At 35.2% G+C, this 22330-nt stretch overlaps 2 long non-coding RNA genes across 3 annotated transcripts in view; one reads left to right on the top strand and one right to left on the bottom strand.

Moving 5' to 3' along the window:
- LOC144291912 (uncharacterized) overlaps nucleotides 1–22330 on the top strand; it is a 33758-nt gene that overhangs the window by 8241 nt on the left and 3187 nt on the right. The window lies entirely within an intron of this gene.
- LOC144291911 (uncharacterized) overlaps nucleotides 14445–22330 on the bottom strand; it is a 37861-nt gene continuing 29975 nt past the window's right edge. For both annotated transcript variants that reach the window (XR_013359461.1, XR_013359462.1), the window contains one exon: nucleotides 14445–15168. This is a non-coding gene — a long non-coding RNA (uncharacterized LOC144291911). The remainder of the gene's footprint in view (nucleotides 15169–22330) is intronic.

Here is a 22330-nt window from a genome sequence, read left to right as displayed (position 1 = left end):
TCTTTAGATCAAAGCTTTTGGGACCTTTTGTTTTCCTTTGAAAGTTTAATCCTCTCTTGAAATGGGACCTACACATAACTGTTTAATGTTTTCCTTATTTTCAGTAGTGCTAAGGTTTACCGAGCTGGGATGCCTTAGCAATTTACAGTGCTGCTTACAAGAAAGGGTGCCCCATTTGACTCAAATACTGCTAGTGTTTTATTCACCTTTGCACAATGGTTGTGCTCCTGAACTATGGTTTAGATAGTGTCATTTCCCCATTCCAAAATTTTTCTGACTTCCCAGAAATAATTGCAAAGTTTTCAGGAAAGCAAAAAGCCTACAATCTGGCAGCAATCTATCCTTTCCCAGTCATTTTCTGCTCATCTTCCACCTCCGCCACCACACACCTTTGACCAAACATATTTTATATAATTGCAAAAAGCACTCAATTTTATCCTTCCTGTGTAATCTCTCAATCCGAAAGTAGTCCAGGGACGCCTGGGTGACTCAGTGGGTTAAGCCTTTGTCTGCCTTCGGCTCAGGTCATGGTCCCAGGATCCTGGGAGCCAGCTCCTGGTCAGGCTCTCTGCTCAGCAGGGAGCCTGCTTCTTCCTCTGCCTCTGCTGTTTCCCCTGCTCATGCTCCCTTCCTCTCTCTTCTCTCACTCTGTTAAATAACTTAATAATTTAAAAAAAGGTAATCCAAATGCTCTCTCAGTACATCTTCTGTATGTTTTTAGTAATTTAGAATCTCTTATTTTCAAGAGGTTATGATTTGCTCTAAATTGCAAATGATTTCTGATTAGATATGATTATTTCTCTTCCCATTGATTCTGAGGAATTAGAAAGATTATCTATAATAGGGACAAATGGTGTTATTATATTATTCATGTATTAGCTTATTATTTCTATATCATTGTTTACTTTAATTGTTTACTTAAGAACTATCTTAATAATTCTTAATCAGATCTCAATCCCTGATTTAACTGAAGAATACAAGATGCCACTTCCAGGTTTGAGGCCAATAAAAATATCTAAAGACTGTTTCAAGCCTCTCCCAGGCACCAGCTGATGAGTGCTGGCTCCGCGCAGCTCTGTTGTGGTCATTGTCATCTGCTTGGCTCTTTTCTCCACTAGTGCAGTTAGTTGCTGCCTCTCAGTCAGCCGTACAGGATCTCTCAAGACCGTTGTGTTGTGTGGCTTCATCGTTTTCACTCACATCCCTTGCCTCAGAGGCAGAACTTGGGTAATTCGAACGGAGAGAGATATGTAGACTTTCATGAATTTGGACTGGCAAAAGAATGTGGTTTTAATGGAGCACATTTTCAAAAGAAAAGCAGAACACATGCTCTGCAGCTGAACTTCATAGCGATCCTGGTTTAATGAAACAGCAGTAGCCACCTCTTCTATAGTCCCTCAGTAGTAACAAAATGGTGGCACCGAAGGGAGAAAGATATAACCTTTCACACCTTTTTTTTTCATTTTTAATATAAATCTATTACTTTGGGGGGAAAAAAGAAATTGAGGAAATTATAATCCCCTAAAACCACTGTAAAAGAGGAAGAAAGTAAAGCAATAAAATTATAACTTCTATTTAATTTTCTGACACAGTGTGTCTCCATGTTAAATACATGATTTTTCATGAAAAAACATAGAGGTTAAAGCGTAGGCTCCTACTGTCTATTCTTAATGCTACTTCAGCAGCCCCATATATAAATGTCTTATTTCCTTGGGGACTGCTTGGGGATTGTCTACTTGTCTGGCTGCTAGAAGACTAGGTCACATGTTTTTGCTCCAAGACTTACTTTTGATAGTTCTTTTTGATGTAGGAATGTGTTAGGGGCAGATGGGGCTAGGCAGGGAAAGATCAAGGAAGGGCCCAGAGTCAGGCTCCTCCCCATCCCAAGGAAACAGAGATAAGGCAGAAAAAAAAAAAAAAAAGAAAAGAAAAGAAAAAATAAATCTGGCTCCCTAGCTCCAAAATGTTAGGGAGTATCTTCCTTTAATGGCTACCAAGTAATCACAGAAATTCACCAGAACACAATGAAGTAAGTCATTGAGGATGTTATCAATAGTCCCTGCTCAAACCAAGACTGCACAAGAATCTCAAGGCCTTGGGCAACCTGGCTAGGTTCTCCGTAAAATACCATCACTAAAAGACCTCAGTGGCAACTCTGTTGGGACTCTCCTCACTTCTGAGAGCTTTCTCTGTATCTTTGCTTATAAATTTCTATTGCTTTACTCACTCTCTGTTGTCTGCAAGAGTCATTCTTTGACTCCGAGAGATGAGAACCTCGCTTTCCTGTATCATTTTCATGGAGGAATTTGGCTTTTTGCTCAGGTTTACTTCTAAAGGGGTTGTAGACAAATTAATGAAGTCCCATAACTCATTGTCTGAATAGCTTAGGAGTTTGAAGAGGCTAGCAAGTTAACTTCCTCTCCTAGAGTAGTTGGGTATGTCTGTCGGTTTAAGAAAACTAGCTAAATTGATGGGTATCACTGTTATTGCTTATATTCTTGCCAATCTGAGGGTAAGTGGAGAATGGATCAGGGCCACTATTTGGACTTTCTATTAGTATTAGAGCATAGCCTGTGTGGAGAAGTGTGCCTTCATATAGACGCCTATTGCTCATGACATGGGATTTTATATGACTCCATATGACTTACAAACTATAATATATCAGGTGTACTTTCCAAATCAATAATTCCTTAGGTGTACTTCTCAAAACTCCCTGTAATTTTTTAACTCAATCTTCAGGGTGGGAATATACAAGTAACCACATGTAGTACCTTGTTTTAATAAATATTTGGCGTTTTCCTTTTACAGGTTATTATTAATTTTTGTCTTATTCTCTTGCTAATCAGACATGATGGATAGACCTTTAATAATGCCCTGGATAATAAAACGATCAATTAAAATATATAGAGAGATTTTCCCATGCCATTGTCCACTTTATTAAAGTTTCACGTGTTTCTTTTTATGCTAAGTTTTGTTGCTTAGTTATAGATAAGACAAATCTTTGATTATATTAACTAAATTTGATTGTAAAAAGGAGCAAAGTGGGGAAAAAATCACAGAAACTCAGCAAATAAAATTGTGCTTTCCTCAAGGTGATATGCTATTACTCTTTCAATGATTACCAAAACACATAGAAATACAACACAAAAATGAGAAATATTTCCAGTAATAACAAAGCTTTAACATGAGTTGCATTTACCTGCTTCCTGCAGCATGGTATTATTAAGAAAAATTTTCCAAGAGTCAGAAAATAGTTACAGGGGAGAAAAAGTATCAAGATGTTTCTTCAATGTCATACAAGGGTATTTTCCTGGATTATTTTATTCTCTAGGAAAATTTACTCATGTTTGGCTATTTTGTTACATTTTGAGTAGAATCAAGATAAAATATAGTTGTTATGTTAGCCTGTAAATTTTTGTTGAGGGAAAAAAAACTCCCAAAGGTAATGGTTTTATTGCCCTTAGTTTAATCTCTCACAGAATCTTAATTCTAACACTCTTCTTTTTATGCTTCCTATAACTTTTGTTCTAAAATGCCCTTGGAACCACTTTTACTATTTTAATGTTCCCTCATTCATGAGTCAAGCACAATTTTGACAGTTTTTATATGTGTATGAAATTAATGTTTTTGACTTTTGAAAATTATACTTTGACACTATTAAAGGAATCTGGGATTCAAAAAAATATGAGATTCTAGCCTAAAAAAATTAAATTATCAGATATCCAGTATAATCCCACACAATTGGTAAAAAGTAAAGACTTTGACAAATGACATATATTTGTATAAAATGTCCCATATATTTTATAAAATGAGAAACTAGATAGATCATATCTAGTCAAAGTTAAACTGTATCTGGGATCGCTGGGTGGCTCAGTGGTTTAGCACCTGCCTTCGGCCCAGGGCATGATCCTGGAGTCCCAGGATCGAGTCCCACATCGGGCTCCCTGCATGGAGCCTGCTTCTCCCTCTGCCTGTGCCTTTGTCTCTCTCTGTGGGTCTCTCATGAGTAAATAAATAAAATCCTTAAAAAAAAAAAAAGTTAAACTATATCTTAATATAGCCTTGAATTGTATCTTTGTAACAATTTTATTGGGAAACAAGTTTCTATTCTAGGATGAGCAGTATATGGCTGATTATTAGTCTACTATTGTTTCATTATTCTTTTTTTGTGACCGATTTATTAATTTATTTGAGGGGGGGGAAGCAGGAACAGGGGGAGGGGCAGAGGGAGAAGGAGACTCCTCACTGAGCCCAATGCAGGGCTCCATCCTAGTTCTCTGAGATCATAATGTGAGCCAAAATCAAGAATTGGACAGTTAACCTACTGAGCTACCCAGGCGCTCCTATCGTTTCATTCTTCAAGGTGCACTATTATTCAGCATTATGCAAGGCAGCTAAAAAGTGAAAATAACCCAAATAAATAGGTAAACTGGGATATTATTTAGTAATAATACCGAATATAGTGCAGATACATTCTACAACATGGTCAAACCTCCAAAAATTCTATGCTAAGTGAAAGCAGTGACAGAAGACTACCCAGCATATGATCATATTTATAAGAACTGTCCAGAGAGACAAATGTATAAAGATAGAAAGTATTTTAGTCCTCGCCTGGGTTTCAGTGGGGGTAGGAATGGGGCGATGGCTAAATGGGTATGAGATTTCTTTGTATTGTAAATAATGTTTTACTATTAGATTGTGGTTATGGTGTGCAGCTCTGTAAATATATTAAGAGACATTGAATTGTTCAGCTAAGTGGGTGAATACTATAGTACATAAATTGTATCTCAATAAAATGTGTTTTTAAAAATATTTTATTTATTTATTCATGAGAGACAGAGAGAGAGAGAGAGAGAGAGAGAGAGTGAGACAGAAACACAGGCAGAGAGAGATGCAGGCTCCATGCAGGGAGCCTGACATGGGACTGGATCCCAGGTCTCCAGGAGCACAGCCTGGGCTGAAGGTGGTGCTAAACTGCTGAGCCACCTGGGCTGCCCATTAAATAAAATGTTAAAAAAATAAGATGCCCTATTATGGGCTGAGAGTTTTTAATATTCTTTCCTATCCCCCAATGTAAATCTACAGAGTTTGGGTTGTTTTCATTGGTTCTGATTAGGGCATTAAAATGAAGAAAGTATATTTGTGTGTTATGGTCATCTTTATAGTCCCATGGGCATAAAATAATACTAAAACTGGCAATAGTAAAGCTAATTCTAACAGATTTTAATGGTATGTGGATACATGTCATCAGATTTGATCTTCACTATTACCCAAATTATATGATAATGAAGTACACATTTATAACATTTGGTTTTACTTACTAATTCCAGACACATTCAGCACTTTTAAGACTACTTCTTGAAGTTTCAGGATTACCATGTTACCAGGATGCAAGTAATAAACAGCATCCAAAATAAAAATGAAGCATAGTTGTTAGTAATCCTACAGGAAAGAGTCTTGTGTTAGTTGACATTTGTTATGATGGAAACAAACATCCCTCTCCATTTTTTATTTCTTCCTTTTCTTTCTTTTAAAATTTCTTTTCCACTCCTCCCACCATGTCTATCTACATAATCAGCACACACTGAGGTAAACTTTTAATGGTTGATATTCACTTACATCAACTGAATAAGTAAATACATTAAGATTGGAAGAAGAGGAATGTAATAACTTGAGGAAGGAATTTTCTTTTTTTTTTTTTTGGAAGGAATTTTCATTAGCCACATGGCTGAAGGAATTTTATCTACCCCTTTATACTCTAATCCTACAAGAGCAGCAATATACGATTGTTACAGTCACTTGTAACCACGAGAATGGAAAGGTGGGAGCATGTATGTATAAAGCTTCCCTTACTAGGGAAAAGATTCTGGTTGTAGTACTTTCAAGGAATTCATTATCAGACAAAGAAATAAAATAGGTTCTAAAACAGTTCCTAAAATTATATCTTATGTAAGTAGTCAATGTATATTTTAATAGAACTGATATTAATTTATACATAAGTTTTCTCTTTCATGTACTACTTTCTTTGAAGTTACAAATTATCAAGTTTCATGGCCCCAACGTTGACGTTTAATGCATTTTTTTTTCTTAATACATTTTAGAGAAAAAGTCTGACTTTGGCAAAATAAAGCAGAGCCTGAGTCAACAATAAACACATATCTTCTATTTTCAGAACTCAAATTGTTTTATAGGTAGCTTCTTAAAAGCACACTTTTGGAGTGAGAAATTGCTTCCCATCCTGTATTTAGAGGGTTGTGTGAGTTTTATGTTGAGATGCACATTTTGGCTGTTGAAGAGTATGTGATAATGAAAAACTTGCAACTTCTCTGCAGACAGCTGTGCCATTTCAGACAACCCACTCCCTTTCCTGTCTGGACTTTTTTATTTTTGTTTTTATTTTTAAGCTTTGTGAAATCTTAGGCAATATTTGTCTTTCGAACAAGATTTCTGTGTCTACTGGCATTTCTTCCTCTAATTTCATGATCAAAAATAACATATGTGGTTGTATTTCTTTAGGGGGTGAATTTCACACTTTGAAGTATTATTTATTTATTTGTGTGTTATTATTTATTTGAGAGAAAGCACGAGAGCACGGCGCAAGGAAAGGCAAAGGGAGAGGGACAAGCAAACTCCCCACGAGCAGGGAGGGCTTGATCCCAGGACGCAGGGATCATGACTGGAGCAGAAGGCAGGCACGTAACTGACTGAGTCACCCACGCACCCCAATTTGCGTATTTTTAACACGAGAAATTCTGAAGTCTTTTCACCTTTGTTAAAACAGATTATCTGTCCCTTTCTCATTCAAAAATTACAGATTAATGAAATGTTAACAAGTCTAGTAAGATTGTTTAAAATCCATTTCTTATACTAAAAGGATGTATATACTATGCAACGTTCAAGAATAAGTCTACTGTAGCATATTTACCTATATTGATCATGTATTTACAAGCTTTGCTCTTTCAGTTTGTCAGTAATATTTTCAATTTGTAAAAAAATCATAGATGACTAAAGCTCAAAATAAATGTTAGATATTGGATATCAGCCTTCTTTAATATTTTTACCCTGAAAGAGCTATTTAAATATTTTTAGCTCCTTCATAAAATTATAATGTCTATGTATGTGAATGTGATCAATAAATTATTGAGATTATAATCCAATAATAATTGTGAAGAGAATTTTGTTTTCTGTGGATCTCTTTATTTTGGCCAATTTATTGGTCCACTTTATTTGTGGGTTTCTCCCTCTCCACCATGGACATCAACTCCAATGAAAGTCAGAAATGTTGGTTAAAAAAAAAAAAAAGCCTTTAGGTTTTTTCTTTCATAGTTTTTGTTTTTTAAATAAATTTCCTATTTTAAATACATTTTTCTCATCCAAATAGGCCTAATTTTCATATTATAAATTTCTACTGTACAAGATACTTGTGGTACATGGCATGTGTTATATGGTATCTGCTAGAGTATTTTTTTATATTAAAAAATGGGGTGTTAGCCAATTTTTCAAGAGCTTCTTCTCCAGGCATTTATAGTTAATTATTTTTTAAATTAACTCCTTTCTTTATTTTTAAAAAAATTTATAAATGCATAAGGCAAACAACACATTTTGGATAAATGCCCATCTTCAGTCAAAATGATTATTGATTTTTTTTGAAAGACTCAGAAGAATAAATTTAAATAAAAATTATGAAATAATTTTAATGAATTTTATTTGTAACATATTTTTGATCATATTGAACAGCACAACCACTAAAACTAAAACCAAAGCAATTTGAATCAGAATATATAGCTTTTGACAAATTTCACACAAGGCATTCAAAACAATATTTTCATACTAAGAGATACATTCAGGCTTAAATAGAGATTTAGCAGTACAAAATTATTATATACATGTATAGCCTTTCATAGCTGCATGTATAAATTTTAAGTGTTATTTTTGAAACTAAACATAAAAATGAAATATAACATTAATATAAAACCTATGCTTCCCTTTTCTCTACAAATACTCAATTGGGGTTAGATTTGAGCTAAAAACATATAGATTTCATTTTCAACTTAAATTAGATAATTTCTGTCCTTGCTCGTGATTCTTACTACACAAGAAAACCTTGTTCCCCTATACAAGATGTGGAAAACTGCAGCAAAATGCCTATTGCTCTCATAGTAATGGCAAAATAGAAATTCAAGATTTGTCTAGAATGGAGCAGTGAATCTCATCTTGAAGGAATGAATAGTCTGCAGCTCACAAAGTTCTTCCTCTTTGTGAAAGTCAACTTCTCTGGTTGAACAGAAGATTCAGATAAATGGTGCCTCACCCAGTAATTCATTTATATTGAAAAGTGGGATGTGATTCTCTACAGTTTTGATATGCAGTTCTTTCAGGTGGTTTTCAATAAGACTTTGAATGGTCTGTTAGTCTCTTTCCCCAGCAAGACCAAAAAAAACAGGAAATCCTTCAACATTTCCTTTGCAACATGATTTGCCCAACAATTAAGTTCTCCCTTATAGCCAAGACTATAGTCACTCAAAGGCAAAACATATTCTACAGGACACTGGATTCTTGTTTCACAGGTTCATGTGGTGAAAAATATCTGATAGTAAGTGAGTTTCTGAATACTCAGCAAAGCCTGACATTACTTTATGAAAAAATGATTTCTCCAATGCACCTTTCAGCTCAAACACCTTATTGAGAACTCCTCTTTGGTTAAGCCATCAAAATCTCTGTGTGTTGCACAAGATTTATATGTTCTTGGTCTAGGTTTTCATACGCTTCTTTAAGCGCTCTTGAGTGAACTTGTCTCTGTTTTAAAAAACCATTTTGTAACATCCTCAAGAAATATTTCATTTCCAAGAATTCTTGATGCTAGCACCTCTCTGTGAAATATGTGATGTGAGGACTTTTATGTTTTTGCAAGAGAAGTGAAACCCTTCATAAAACCAATCACTGATGCAGTACTATCTGTACAGATGCTGACACATATTTTTATTTCCAGATATGAAGGCCACATTTGAAGTAGATCTTGGTCATTATTTATTTCCATTGGCATTCACAGCAGAAAATATTTTACTGAATTTAACCATGATTTACAAGTCTTGCAAAGGCAAGACATTTCCTGAGGAAATCTGTTCACTCATCATCTTCAATATAGAAGTTTTTTGCATAAATCTCTTCAGCACATGTTACATGCCATCAATATATCACTTTATCGCGCTGTTTGAGGATGGAACCATTTCAATTTCTTGTATTATATACTTTCTCTGCATTTTACTGACTATATCTTCACCTGCTGGCATTATTAGGTACTTAGTATCCATGTGACTTTTCCTTTTCTGAGATTCTGTAGCCTTTTTATTTTCCCTTTCTCCTTCCTCCCTGCCTTCCTACCTTTCTGCTCTTCTTTCCCTTAATTAACTTTTGATATGAGAGTCCAGTAGCTATTTAAAATAACCAGCACCTTTACGAGTCAAATGCTCTGATTTGGTTTTAAAGGTTTTTTTCAGTGTTTCTGGAGCCATTGTTTCATGTGTAAGTTGCTGGCTACCAAAGCATTGAACAATTAGAATAACTTGTATTAGCAACCCATGTAAAAACCACTGAGAATTAGTGTTTTCTTTATAATTAACCTTATCAGAGTAGTCCGTAGGCCTACAGTTCCCTTTATTTTCTACTTTTATTCTTTATTATGGGACTGTCTACTTGCTGCCTTACATACATTTAAAAGCAAGCCATTTTAGCCTGTGTTCATAAATGAGTTACCTGCCAGAGGAAACCATATAAATGCACCTTACTTCTACCTCTGCCACCAACATCAGAAAACAAAATACTCCCACAACTGGCATTGCTTCAGTCTGTTTTGAAATTTGATGGCATTTCTGTGCTTTTAAGGGAATACCATCACTCCCTGGTGTGTGGGCTGCTACTACTATTTATTCATTCCCTCCAAACTCGCATGTTGCTTTCCACTGAAGCAAGAAAGTCTCTTTACTATGATTTTGTGCTGTCTTTGTCACATTTATTGGATCAAAAGCCATGCTCCTTTGTGTTTTCAGAATCTCACAGATTTTTTTTTTTTTTTTGTATGCTTAAAAAAATACTGTAATGGATATGCTGGGGAGACTCACTAAACACTAACTTCTTTCTAGGGTGTCTTCACAATTTCAGAGACTAGAAAGCTAGAAGTGTCATTTCTCAGAAAGCTCTGCAGACACAGTTTCACATGTCATTTGGGTAGTCATTGGGAGAGTAAGTCCCAATGGGTAAGTCATTGGGAGATACTTATTTTGGAAGACAGATAAATAAATAAATAAATAAATAAATAAATAAATAAATAAATAAAATTGAGAGAGAGGCAGAACATGAGAACCCACGTCTCTTGGTTTGGATGATGGCAGAAGTAGCATGATCATGAAGGCTGAGGTTGCCTTGGAGTTTCCAGACTGTGGCAGAGCAAGCCACTCTCCTGGCAATTCAATTTTGTGGTGTGATTTTTGGAGTCACTTCACTTTGGATCTTAGGGTCTGTTTCTTTAGCTCTTCCAGTAAGTCTTTAAACTAGACAAATCTGTACCTAATCTCTATATTTGTGTCACCAAAAATAGTGATTTATATGTATTTAAACTAGTTAGATAACTTTCATTTTATAGGAATGCACAATCCTGAACAAATGGTGTTTTTTTTTTTAATTTTTATTTGATCCCGTTCCCTTGAACTCATAATTCCATAGAAAAGTAGAGAGATAAAAAAAAAACAAAAAAAAAAAACAAAACAAAACAAAAAAAAAGAAAAGTAGAGAGATTTCACAAGTTACAAAAATATCTTCTCTATCTTTTTTCCATGTGTCTCCCTTCCATATCTCCCTTCCTGTTTTGAATCATGCATATGGTCACCAAACTGTTATTTTAAACCAATCATCTTTTTAAACCAATCATTTTTAAGGGACTCTTTCCCCTCCTTTTTTCTTCCAGAAGGGTCTTAGTTCTCTCAAACAAGTTAGTTTCTGCCGGACTTACCAAATCACATCTTCAGCCAGGCAGGTCTGTGACATACTGTAGTAATGGCAATCAATTGGTGTAGGAAACTTCTAGTGTGAAGTTATATTCTATATTTTATAAGGGTAAAATGCCAGGATTGTTTAATGTCTGTAGTTTCTTCTATTGTTTTCTCAAGAAATATGAACATAAGTTAACCAGGAAAATTAACAGATGTCTATTATACAACCTGCTTCTTACTAGATGTTTTCTTCAAATATATTTGAAATATATTTGTAAATATTGTGTGTTTTTTTAAGCAGACAGGTAAACAAGCATCGATAATTTATAGTGAATCAGGGCACAATTATCCACTGTATTTGCAAAAGATAAATTCTTTTTTTTTTTTAATATGCTTCAATGATTGTTAGTAACAACATGGAGGGTAGGCTAATTGGAAAATCAAATTATCAAATGCGATATAACAATGAACTTGATAAAGGCCTTGGCAGGATTCTAAATGAGAGACGAATTATAGGGAATTATATAGTAGAAACTCTCCCAAGTAAATTCTGGAGGGTAAAGCTGAAGCATTTTTGTTTCCAATTAGAAAGAGAAGAATCAATTTAGGGAGAGGAGAGCTTTCTTGTTTCTACTTCTTAGTATCACGATAGTGCTATTAACTGAGGTAGAGATTACGTTAAAGAGACTAGTTTGTGGACTGTGTTGTCCAGATGACTTTTATCCCTTTCAAGAGAGAAGAACTCATTTACCTAGTGATTAAGAAAGTTGCTAATAGGGCACCTGGGTGGCTCAGTGGCTGAGTGTCTGCCTTTGACTCAGGTGGTGATTCCGGGGTCCTGGGATCGAGTCCCACATCAGGTTTCCCACAGGGAGCCTGCTTCGCCCTCTGCCTATGTCTCTGCCTCTCTCTCTCTGGGTCTTTCTTGAATAAATATATAAAATATTAAAATAAAAGGAAGTTGCAGATTGACAGATTATAATCAAAATTCACTCCAGAGAATGCCCTAGACTAAAGAGAAAAATTTGCCCAATGTGACATCCTCTTCTTGATGGCAGCCTGAGTCCAATGAGTGACTGATATCAAGGTGCACATGCCCAACCCCTTGCCCTTGATCTGGAAACAAGCCAGTGTCAGCTTGGGAAAAACTGAGGCTTTTCCTGACTGCCTTGCAGCCCAACTTCTGGTGTTCATACTTCTTTTACCCTCAAAATTGTCCACACATATAGGGCTCATAAACTTCTTGCTCTCAAAAAAAAAAAAAAAAAAAAAACTTCTTGCTCTCAAACTCTGTCCCAGTATTTTATTTTAGTTTTATATGTGTTGTGTTTAAGATAAATCTAGAACTCAACATAATGCCCTGAATGAGAGAAAGAATTTGAGTCATAGGGCATTGAAAGCCATAGATATGAAATAGATAATTCATGGAAATTTTATAATGAGAAAGGAGTGGCACACACACACAAAAAAATACTTGAGAATACAAATAATTTAAAATTTGGACAGAAGAAGAAAAACCAGGAAAGAAGATCCAGTAAAGGAGAGAAGCTACAGAGGTAAGAGAAGAACCATGGAAATAAGGAGCCATGGAAGGCAAGGCAATATTTTGCAAAGAAAGGATGGTCTCAAAGTCAGATACTCCAAAGATGTCAAACAAGAGAGCAGAAAAAGGCCTGATAGAGTTTATTTTAGGATTTCAATGCTTATTACGATAGACATCATTTCAGCATAGTCAAACCTGAGCAAAATGGGTTGAGGATATGAATTTGGAAATAGTAAAACAACAATAAAATAATTTTCTTGAAGAATAAAAACCGAGTGTGATTGTTAATTAAGTGTGCCAATTTGACTGAGCCACGAGTGACCAAATGGCCCAACATTATTCTGGGTGTGTCTGTAAGCGTGTTTCTGGATGAGATTAAAATTTGAATCAGTAGACTAAGTAAAGCAGATTACTGCCCATGCTGTGGGTGGGTCTCACTCAATCATGTGAAGTTTTGAATAGAACAAAGCGCTGAGCAAGAGGAAACTCTTCTAGCCTGTTTGATTGAGCCAGGACACTACTACTTTCTGGTCTTCAGACTCCAGTTAAAACTTTGGCTCTTCTTGGACATTGAGCCTGCTTGCTTGCGACTAGAACAACATCATCGGCTCTCGTGATTCTCAGGCCATCTGACTCACTTTGGCTCCCCAGGGTCTGTGGATTATTGACTACAGACCCTGGGATTTCTCAGCCAACATAATTGTGTGAGCCAATTCCTTTTAACAAATCTATATATTGGCTCTCTTTCTCTGAAGAACTCTAATACACTATATAGACTATAGTTTGTCTCAAAGAGCTAGCCTAAAAGTGAAGACTTTTACTGTGGATGAGTTTAAATTTTAAATAAACTTTAAATTTTAAATAAAAATGTTCCAGTGCCAAAAGGTGCTATTTCTTTGTTCCTCCATGGTTTTATTCCCATCTTCTTTAACCAAATATAAGATATAAATGCTTCTCTAGTCTTTATTACATGATTTTTCCCGAGTACTGCAGTCATGCAGAAAATTAAATCATATGTTCTAGACATTGAAACTTTCACCTAGAATGGGGATCCTAGTATGTTCTCTCCTCCCATGTTTGCTCTGTGTTGGGTTCCTTTTGCATTTAACCCTCGGAGAAAAAACATCTTTAATATTATCTCTATTGATGATAATTTTATATTAGCATGCTTATCTGAATTTCTTTGTAATCACCTTTAGCCATTTACAAAGAAACCAATATGTTCTTAGTAATGTAAGAAATTTTCAATTTGAATTTAAATCACCTAAAAAATTGTAAACATTTCCAAGTTATTTTCTGTTTACTTACTCCTCTGCAGGTGTGTTGACCCACCGGCTTGTATTAGTTTCATAGGACAACAGTAACAAAATGCCACAAATGAGGTGGATTAAAGCAACATAAAGAGAGACAATAAGAGACAATAAGACAATAAGTCTCATAGTTTTGGGAGCTAGAAGTCTGCAAACAGGGAGTGATCGATCAGGACCCTGATCCCTCTGAAACCTGTCAGGCGAAAAGTCTTCCTTTGTCTCTTCCTAGTTTCTGGTGGCCTCAGGTGTTCTTTGGCTTGTGGCAGCATAACTCCAGTCCCTGTCTTCATCTTCACACGGGCTTCTTCTCCCTACATATATGCCTTTACATCATCTTCCCTCTTTTTATAAGGATACTGCTCATGTTAGGATTAAGGGCCCATCCTGCAGCAGTAGGTCTCCATTTTGACTTAGTTAATTACATTTATAATGACTCTACTTCCAAATAAAGTCACATTCTGAAGTACAGGGGCTTAGGAGTTCAACATTTGTGGGGAGATGCACAATTCAATCCAGAACTCTATTTCTTTGTGAGCACACAAAATTCCTTCACACCTCCTGGCCTTGTACTTTTTGCCCTTTCTTGTGCCTGTCATGGCCCTCCACTCCTTCTGGTCTATGCTTAAATGTCATCTTATTAGAGAGAACTTCCCCGACCACCTACCAACACTTTGTGTTTCCTTTTGCTTCTTTATAACACTTACCACTAAATCCATGCAATATATTTATTGGCTTATTTATTATTGTCTGCTCTTTTTCAAGGATTGGAATACCAAAAGTATTATCTTCATGAATTGTGGAGGAAAGTAGAATCAATAAGGAAGAGATCAGCGTGGAGGTAGGAGGCAGTGATGAATAAACAATCTCAAATCCCTCTAAATCACACCAAAAAATATTAATATTGAAGGGAACAAAATAAGCCACCCTTTCCTAATATATTTAGGGATAGAGTTTATATTTTAAGCAAATTACAGATAAACATCTTGAAAAAAATGAGTTAATTTGATCAACATTCAGCAACTATTTATTGAGTGCCTATTATATATCAAACACTGTTCTGAGCACTGGTGCTATGGGAAGAAAATACTAAAATATTAAATTCTCTGCTGTCAGAGGGCTTCTATTCTTTTTTTTTAAAGATTTTATTTATTTATTCATGACAGACACACAGAGAGAGAGAGAGAGAGAGAGGAAGAGACACAGGCAGAGGGAGAAGCAGGCTCCATGCAGGGAGCCCAACGTGGGACTGGATCCTGGGTCCCCAGGATCACCCCCGGGCTGAAGGCAGCACTAAACCACTGGGCCACCAGGGCTGCAGAGGGCTTCTATTCTAAAGGAAGAAGACAGAAGATAACCAAATTTTAAAACAATTCTCTTTATATCTTCAATATATATTATATCTATATAAATACAGATATTTATATCTCTCTATATAAATACAAATATCATATATAATGTTGTGACAGTAACTATCCTGCACACTAACGAAATGATTAATGAATAGACATTTTGCTTTCCCTCATAAAAGGCTATAGTATAGGTAGGGAGAGAGGCAAGAACAAATAAGCTAGTAATCAAACAAACCTAAATGAATTACAAACTGTGAAAAGTTGTAAAAGGAAACAAACCTACCACCAAGATAGAAATAACAGAGGGTTGTATGGTGACAGATGGTAGCTACGCTTATGGTGAGCATAGCATAGCATGTGGAGAACTTGTATCACTCTGTCTACCTGAAACTAATGTAACACTGTCTGTCAACTATACTCAAATTTAAAAAAATAATAAAATAAAATAAATAGTAGAAGGAGATCAATTTTAGTTTGGGTGATAAAGAAATTTCTAGAAAAGTAATATTTAAGTTGAGACCTAAAATAAGATGTAGCCAATCTTGTAAGGATTGGGGAAGAAATCTAGTATGGTAGTGTGGACAGCACATTTAAAGCCCCTATGTAAGAAATACATTTGGTGTGTTTGAGGAATTGAAAAGCCAATGTTGCAGGAGCACAACTATCAAAGGACAGAGTTGAGATGACCACAACCACACAGAAGAAATGACACTGCAGTTTCTGACATAGGGTGGCACATTTACACACTTTCAATAAATTGTGTAGAAAAGACATGATATTTAGAGAAACTTTTAAAAATGACTTAAAATAAGTACTTTGTCTAGTTTAAACAAAATGTTTGAATTATTTGAGCATATTAATCAAATGTTTAATTTTTTCCTCTAGGCACAATTTAAGAAATCTAAGAAATAAGACTTTTCATTAGCCACATCATCCCAATTTACATGCTTCATAGCAGGAAATCCTTTGTGTGTGTGTGTGTGCTTTGATCTTGCCATTTTATTTCATCTTACTAAATTTCTTATAAAGTCTTATCAAATACAAGCCTTGGGAAGTATGTATAAAATCCATTTCCATTTTTATCCTATTATTGGGGTCTTTTTCATTGAAAAAAAAAAATCCCTAAGGTTGCTCTCATTTTGTATGCGGTTTGAAGATACAGCTTAATGCCTGCAGAGACACATCTATTTATTTTAACTTTGATCACAGCTGAAAATTTAATAGTATTTTTTAAAATTCTCCCCTTTGGTGATAAGATTTTTTCTTTATTGTTACCAAAGAATAATCTAATTTTGACACTCTACGTATAAATGTATATTTTTTCCAATAAGAGTGGTTGGAAATCCCCTTATCACATAAAAATATAGCCTAGAGGAATATATTTCTGCTTTAGAGTACAAATTGTTAGCCACATCATAAAGAATTCTACAATAGATAAACAGTGACTTACTGAGGAAAAATCACTCTATGATTTTTTCCTAGCAATCTCATTTTCTGCATTTCAATATAAAAACATAGATATGTTGACCTATTTTGTCTAAGTATTCATACTTTTAAACTCAGACTTTAATACTCTTACAGAATCCTATTTTAAAGGAGACAGAAATTATGAATTCAAGCTCAGAATTGGTTGATTCAGATTAGCCTCATATCATAGTATCCTTTCTGAGAAAGAAAAATATTTTTATTAAAAAAAATCAACTCAGAAACTAACATGGATGTATTTAGCCCCTCTTTCACTGTGAACTGACTAAAATAATTTTGTTAGGGCAACATATTATTAGATTTCCAAACATATGCTTTGGCTGTCACAAAGCCAACAGGTGTTAGAAAACTGTAAGGGGGGATCCCTGAGTGGCTCAGTGGTTTAGCGCCTGCCTTTGGCCCAGGGTGTGATCCTGGAGTCCCGGGATTGAGTCCCACATCGGCTCCCTGCATGGAGCCTGCTTCTCCCTCTGCCTGTGTCTCTGCCTCTCTCTCTCTCTCTCTCTCATGAATAAATAAATAAAATCTTAAAAAAAAAAAAAAAAACCTGCAAGGTATTAAGGTAGGTCAACTTAATGACATGTATCACAGTCTATGACTATGGAGAGGAAATAGTATCTCTTCTTGCAATTTACCTGGTAATCAAAATTATCTAGAGAACATTTAAAAACTTTATAAGCCTTCATCCTACCCCATTTAAGACAAAACGAAGGGTCTCTCCTATAAACCGGAGAGTGATATGGTTAAATAAGGAAAGTCAGTGGAGCATCAGGATGTAAGTGGATAGAGGAAGGAAGTATACCCCAGGTGAGCTACTGTACTAACTTGAGTGAGGATGACAGTACATGAATTAAGGCTGTAAATGTGGAGATCAAAAAAGAATCAAGAGAGATTCCAGATAATTAAATGAATATAGAGTGTAAACAAAGAGAAGAATTTCATTGTGTAGAGGAAAAACTTGTCTTAAGAATATGAAATATTAGATACGTGTTGCCCAGTACTGTAGTCACTAGTCACATGAATTTTGTCACTAGTACTTGAATTTTGGAGATGTAGTGAGAAAAAAAAAAGAATGCTAAACATGTTATTAGTAGTTTTGTATTGATCACATGGTTAAGTGACAAAATGTTGGGCATATTGGGGAAAATGCTATAAGAATGAGTTTTATCTGTTCCTTTTACTTTTTGTAATGTGGCAACCAGATAATTTAAAATTACACTGGCTTGCATTATCTACCTATTTAACGACAACACCTTAGTCAATGATCTTGACTGCATAATTTTAAATGTCACTTAAATATTCTAAGACCCTGTCTTCACCTTAACAGGATGTGACTACTTTTTTTTTTTTTTTTTTTTTTCCTGAAAAGCTCCAGGCCTGTTAGGAAGACCAACTGAAATAAAATATTAAAAAACAGTGTACATGACAAGACATTTATAAATTAATTTGAAAGGCTAAAATAAATAAAATGTACAAGTAACCTAGGTCAGCCTGAAAATCATGTTTTTTAGCGATTTTAAAATTTATTTTAGAGAGGGAGAGAGAACACACGAATGTGCATAAGCCGTGGTGGGGGTGGCAGGGGCAGAGGGAGAGAAAATCAAGCAGACTCCCTGCTGAGCATGGAGCCCCTGTGCAGGACTCCATCCCATGACCCTGAGATCATGACCTGCACGAAAATCAAGAGTCGGATGCTTAACCAACTGCACCACCCAAGTGCCCCTGAAAATCATTTTTATACAAACATAACTTCCATGACTAGGCAGCTAACCAATGAGTACAAAGTAGCATAGACTAGGACTCCCAAAATCTGTTTTGTAGAAGGCAAATTTTTCATCCTAGCTAGTACCTGAAGAAATTCAATTGTAGCTCATGTCTAGTACCTAATAATTTTATGAAAACCCAATGCTCTCCATTACATATGGCAATTTATTTATTTAGATTAAAATCTATCCCCCTCAACAGTCATTAGGCCTATTATTTAGATTCAGGAAGTCACTGAATAAAGAAATGACTGTCCACCTGTAAATTGGAATCATTTGTTACTTTTTTTCAAAAGGTTTTATTTATTCATGAGAGACACACAGAGAGAGGCAGAGACACAGGCAGGGGAAGAAGCAGGCTCCCTCCCTGCAGGAAGCTGGATGCAAAACTCTATCCCACGACCCCAGGGACCAAGACCCCAGCCGAAGGCAGACACTCAACCGCTGAGCCACCCAGGTGCCCCTATTAATTTTTAATATATTATCTTTAGCTTTCTTCTTTTGCTTGGGATCTGTTTTAAATTAATAAGTTACACAGATAAATGTATCTCTAACAAAACCATTCTTTGGAATACTGTGAAAAAGCATCCTTACAGCATGGACTGAGCCAGTGATGATTTTTAAAATCATCTTCAGTTGAAGGTAACTGTGCCTCTCACAATTGGCAAGGTTTTTGCTATTACAGACAATACTCATAACTTATTTGAGAATTACCAAAGTGACTTTTCACAAAAATAAGTGAACATTTTCTCTTGATTTTGTTTTCCAATTTAGGTACCTTGAGACTTCATTTCACTTTAAATTGCCCTAAAACATAAAACACTTCAAGTTCTGCATGGAATACCTGACATAAAGATAACATTAAATATGTATTTTAATGGAAGGTAGTTATAAATAAGCTGGAAAATGTAACTACACACGGCTTCTCTTTATATGTTTATACTGTTAATTGGTAAGACGAAGACTGACTATTTAATATTTTTTTCATAATATGTGAAATGTGATATATTTAATGTTTCCTTACAAATAGGATTCCATTATCTGCCTTCTGGTCTGTAGGGATTTTTAAACTAGAAGACATAATTCAATATTAACATGTAATAAAAAAAAAAAAACTAGGACTAACACTGTTCCTACTGAATTCATGACCCTTATGCAAAAAAGTTTACTTTAACAACTTAGTATAGGTTTTCTTAGAGTACATGATAAATTATTCTTAACTATTTCTTATCTGCAACTTAGAGGATACCTGCAGCCCTTCTCTTCCAACTATTTCCTTCTTTTCCCAATCTCCTCTTCCAGACTCACCAATAAGTACAGCGGAAGACCTTTCCAGTTCTGCAGTTTAAATAAGAAACCTATAGTCACCCCATTATCTAAATATTATTAGAGGGTTGGGCTGTATTACCCTTATAAAGAATCAGAATGATGATGTGTAAGAAGAGGTACCAAGAGGGGCACCTGGGTGGTGTAGTCCCTTGATTTTGGCTCAGGTCATGACCTTGAGGTGAGATTGAGCTCTGCATCCGGCTCTGCACTCAGTGCTCATGCAGAAGTCTGCTTGAGACTTTCTCTGCTTCTCTCCCCTGCTCATGCTCTCTCTCTCTTTCTCTCTCAAATAGATAAATAAATCTTAAAAAAAAAAAAAAAAAAAAAAGTAATAGCAGAGGCCAGCCAGCAGAAAGAGGTCACAAGTCACGGTTAGAGGTTGACATTTGACTCTTTCTTTCTTTTCTTTTCTTTTCTTTTTTTTTTTTTTTTAAGATTTTATTTATTTATTTGACACAGAGATAGCGCATTAGCAGGGAGAGTGGCAGGCAGAGGGAGAGGGAGAAGGAAGCCCTCCACAGAGTAGGGAGCCTGATTAGGGACTCAATCCCAGGACCCTGGAATCATGGCCTGAGCAGAAGGCAGATGCTTAATGGACTGAGTCACCCAGGCGCCCTGACATTTAGCTCTTTCTATATTTTCTCTTACTCATGTTTTAGAAATTTCCCCTTTGGGTGTATGTACTCTGTGTTCATACACAGAGTACAATGACAAAATACAATCCTCTCTGTCTCAAGGAAGATTTGCAATATAAAAGCATATTAGGGGTAAATTTATAGTATGCTAGACCCTGGGAAGGTGAGGGAGAATTGGAATATAATATTAACTAATGAAACACAATATTTAAAATAGTATAGGAAAAGTAAACATACTTTTACTCTAAGAGGCCATGGATCAGCTTTTCAGCTTTTCCTGAAAGGAAAAGGAAATCTGCTATGGCAAGTAAAATACAGTTCACAGCATTTTTTAACAAGATGTTCAGGGGATACCTGGGTGACTCAGTGGTTGAGCATCTGCTTTTGACTCAGGGCATGGTCCCAGGGTCCTGGGATGGAGTCCTGCATTGGGCTCCCTATGGGGAGCCTGCTTCTCCCTCTGCCTGTGTGTCTCTCTCTCTGTCTGTCATGAATAAATAAATAAAATCTTTAATAAAAAAAGATGTTCATATAATTCTGTATGTGGTAGTCTTTGTGCTAGGCAATGAGGAATACAGTAATGAACAAAATAATTTTTTCATTTGAAAACTTTAAAGGTTTTCTGTGAGAAACATACATTTCAAAAGAAGTCATATTAAGAATATGCTTACAATTATGGTAAAAATATGGAAAGAAAAACAAAAGGATCTAAGAGGCCATATAGTAGGAAAGACAATAAAAACCTTTGACACTACTATATAACTATATACATTAGTGGGAAAGCAGATGGAATTAACAGGGTATGATTAATGACTGTTGTTTGTAAATTGCTCCAAATTCTAAGGCTATTTTTTTTTATAAGGCTACCTTTTACTATAAAGGTAACATTTGTAGAAAACCTTTGTTTATAGGTCTTGCTGGCTTGTTTTTTTATATTTTGAGTTGTGATTTAGAAAGAAATGAACTATCCTCTATTGTCTAAAATGAAAAAAAAGGACTGCAGTTAGTTGTTAAAATTCAATTTAGTTTAAATTACATGTGGGATTTATAACTGAGGGACTTCCATTAATGACAATGCAGTGAAGTGGTTATAAAAACCCTATCAGTGATAACTGTTTTATCTGTACTAAGAAAAAAAAATTAAAGATTAGAATTTTTCCAAGACAAATAGCAGAGAGGAATTTATACTTGAATAAAAACTATAACTGCAAGGAGTAAAATCCATAAAAAATTATACAAAAATCTATGTACAAATACTAATAATAGCATTGTGCCCTAAACTGAAAATAACCAAATATCTATCAACAATCAAGTTCTAGTCATTTGATGCAATATTATGCAGCAATTAAAAAAAAAACAAATTATTAACATGTATGAGGATAAATGTTAACACCATTATGCTGAGAGAAAAGAGCAAGAAACAAGAGCATACACTATATGATTCCATTTATATGAAATTCTAGACCATACAAACCTATCAACACTACAGATTGCAGATGAGTGGTTGAGTGTGGTTGTGTTGGAGGGATGGTTGACTACAATGGGGAATGAGAACTTCTGTGAAATATTGGAAATTGTGTGTTGATTTTGGTGGTGCTTATGTGTGAATACATTTGTCAAAAGTCATTGAACTATAAATGTAAAACATGTTCTGTAATTTGTTAATATGTTTTCCTTAACAATGCTGATTTTAAATAACAAGAAAAAAAGAAATATATACCGAATAGACTTCCACTTTGTCAAAAAGACTATATTTAGTGTCCTGCCTGAAACAACTAAAAAATGGGCCAAATATATAAAACAATAAATCAAGTTATGAGCATCAGAAAATAAAAGCCAATGATCTCTGAGAAATGAGAAACAAACAAGGAGAGTCCTAAAATTGCCCCACTTACTGTCCCAAACATGTTTTCAGGGCACATTACAGTGAG

Source organism: Canis aureus, chromosome 20, assembly GCF_053574225.1.
Source record: "Canis aureus isolate CA01 chromosome 20, VMU_Caureus_v.1.0, whole genome shotgun sequence".
Taxonomy (NCBI): domain Eukaryota; kingdom Metazoa; phylum Chordata; class Mammalia; order Carnivora; family Canidae; genus Canis; species Canis aureus.
Note: the sequence above shows the minus strand (reverse complement) of the source record. Positions and strands in the feature narration are given on the sequence as shown.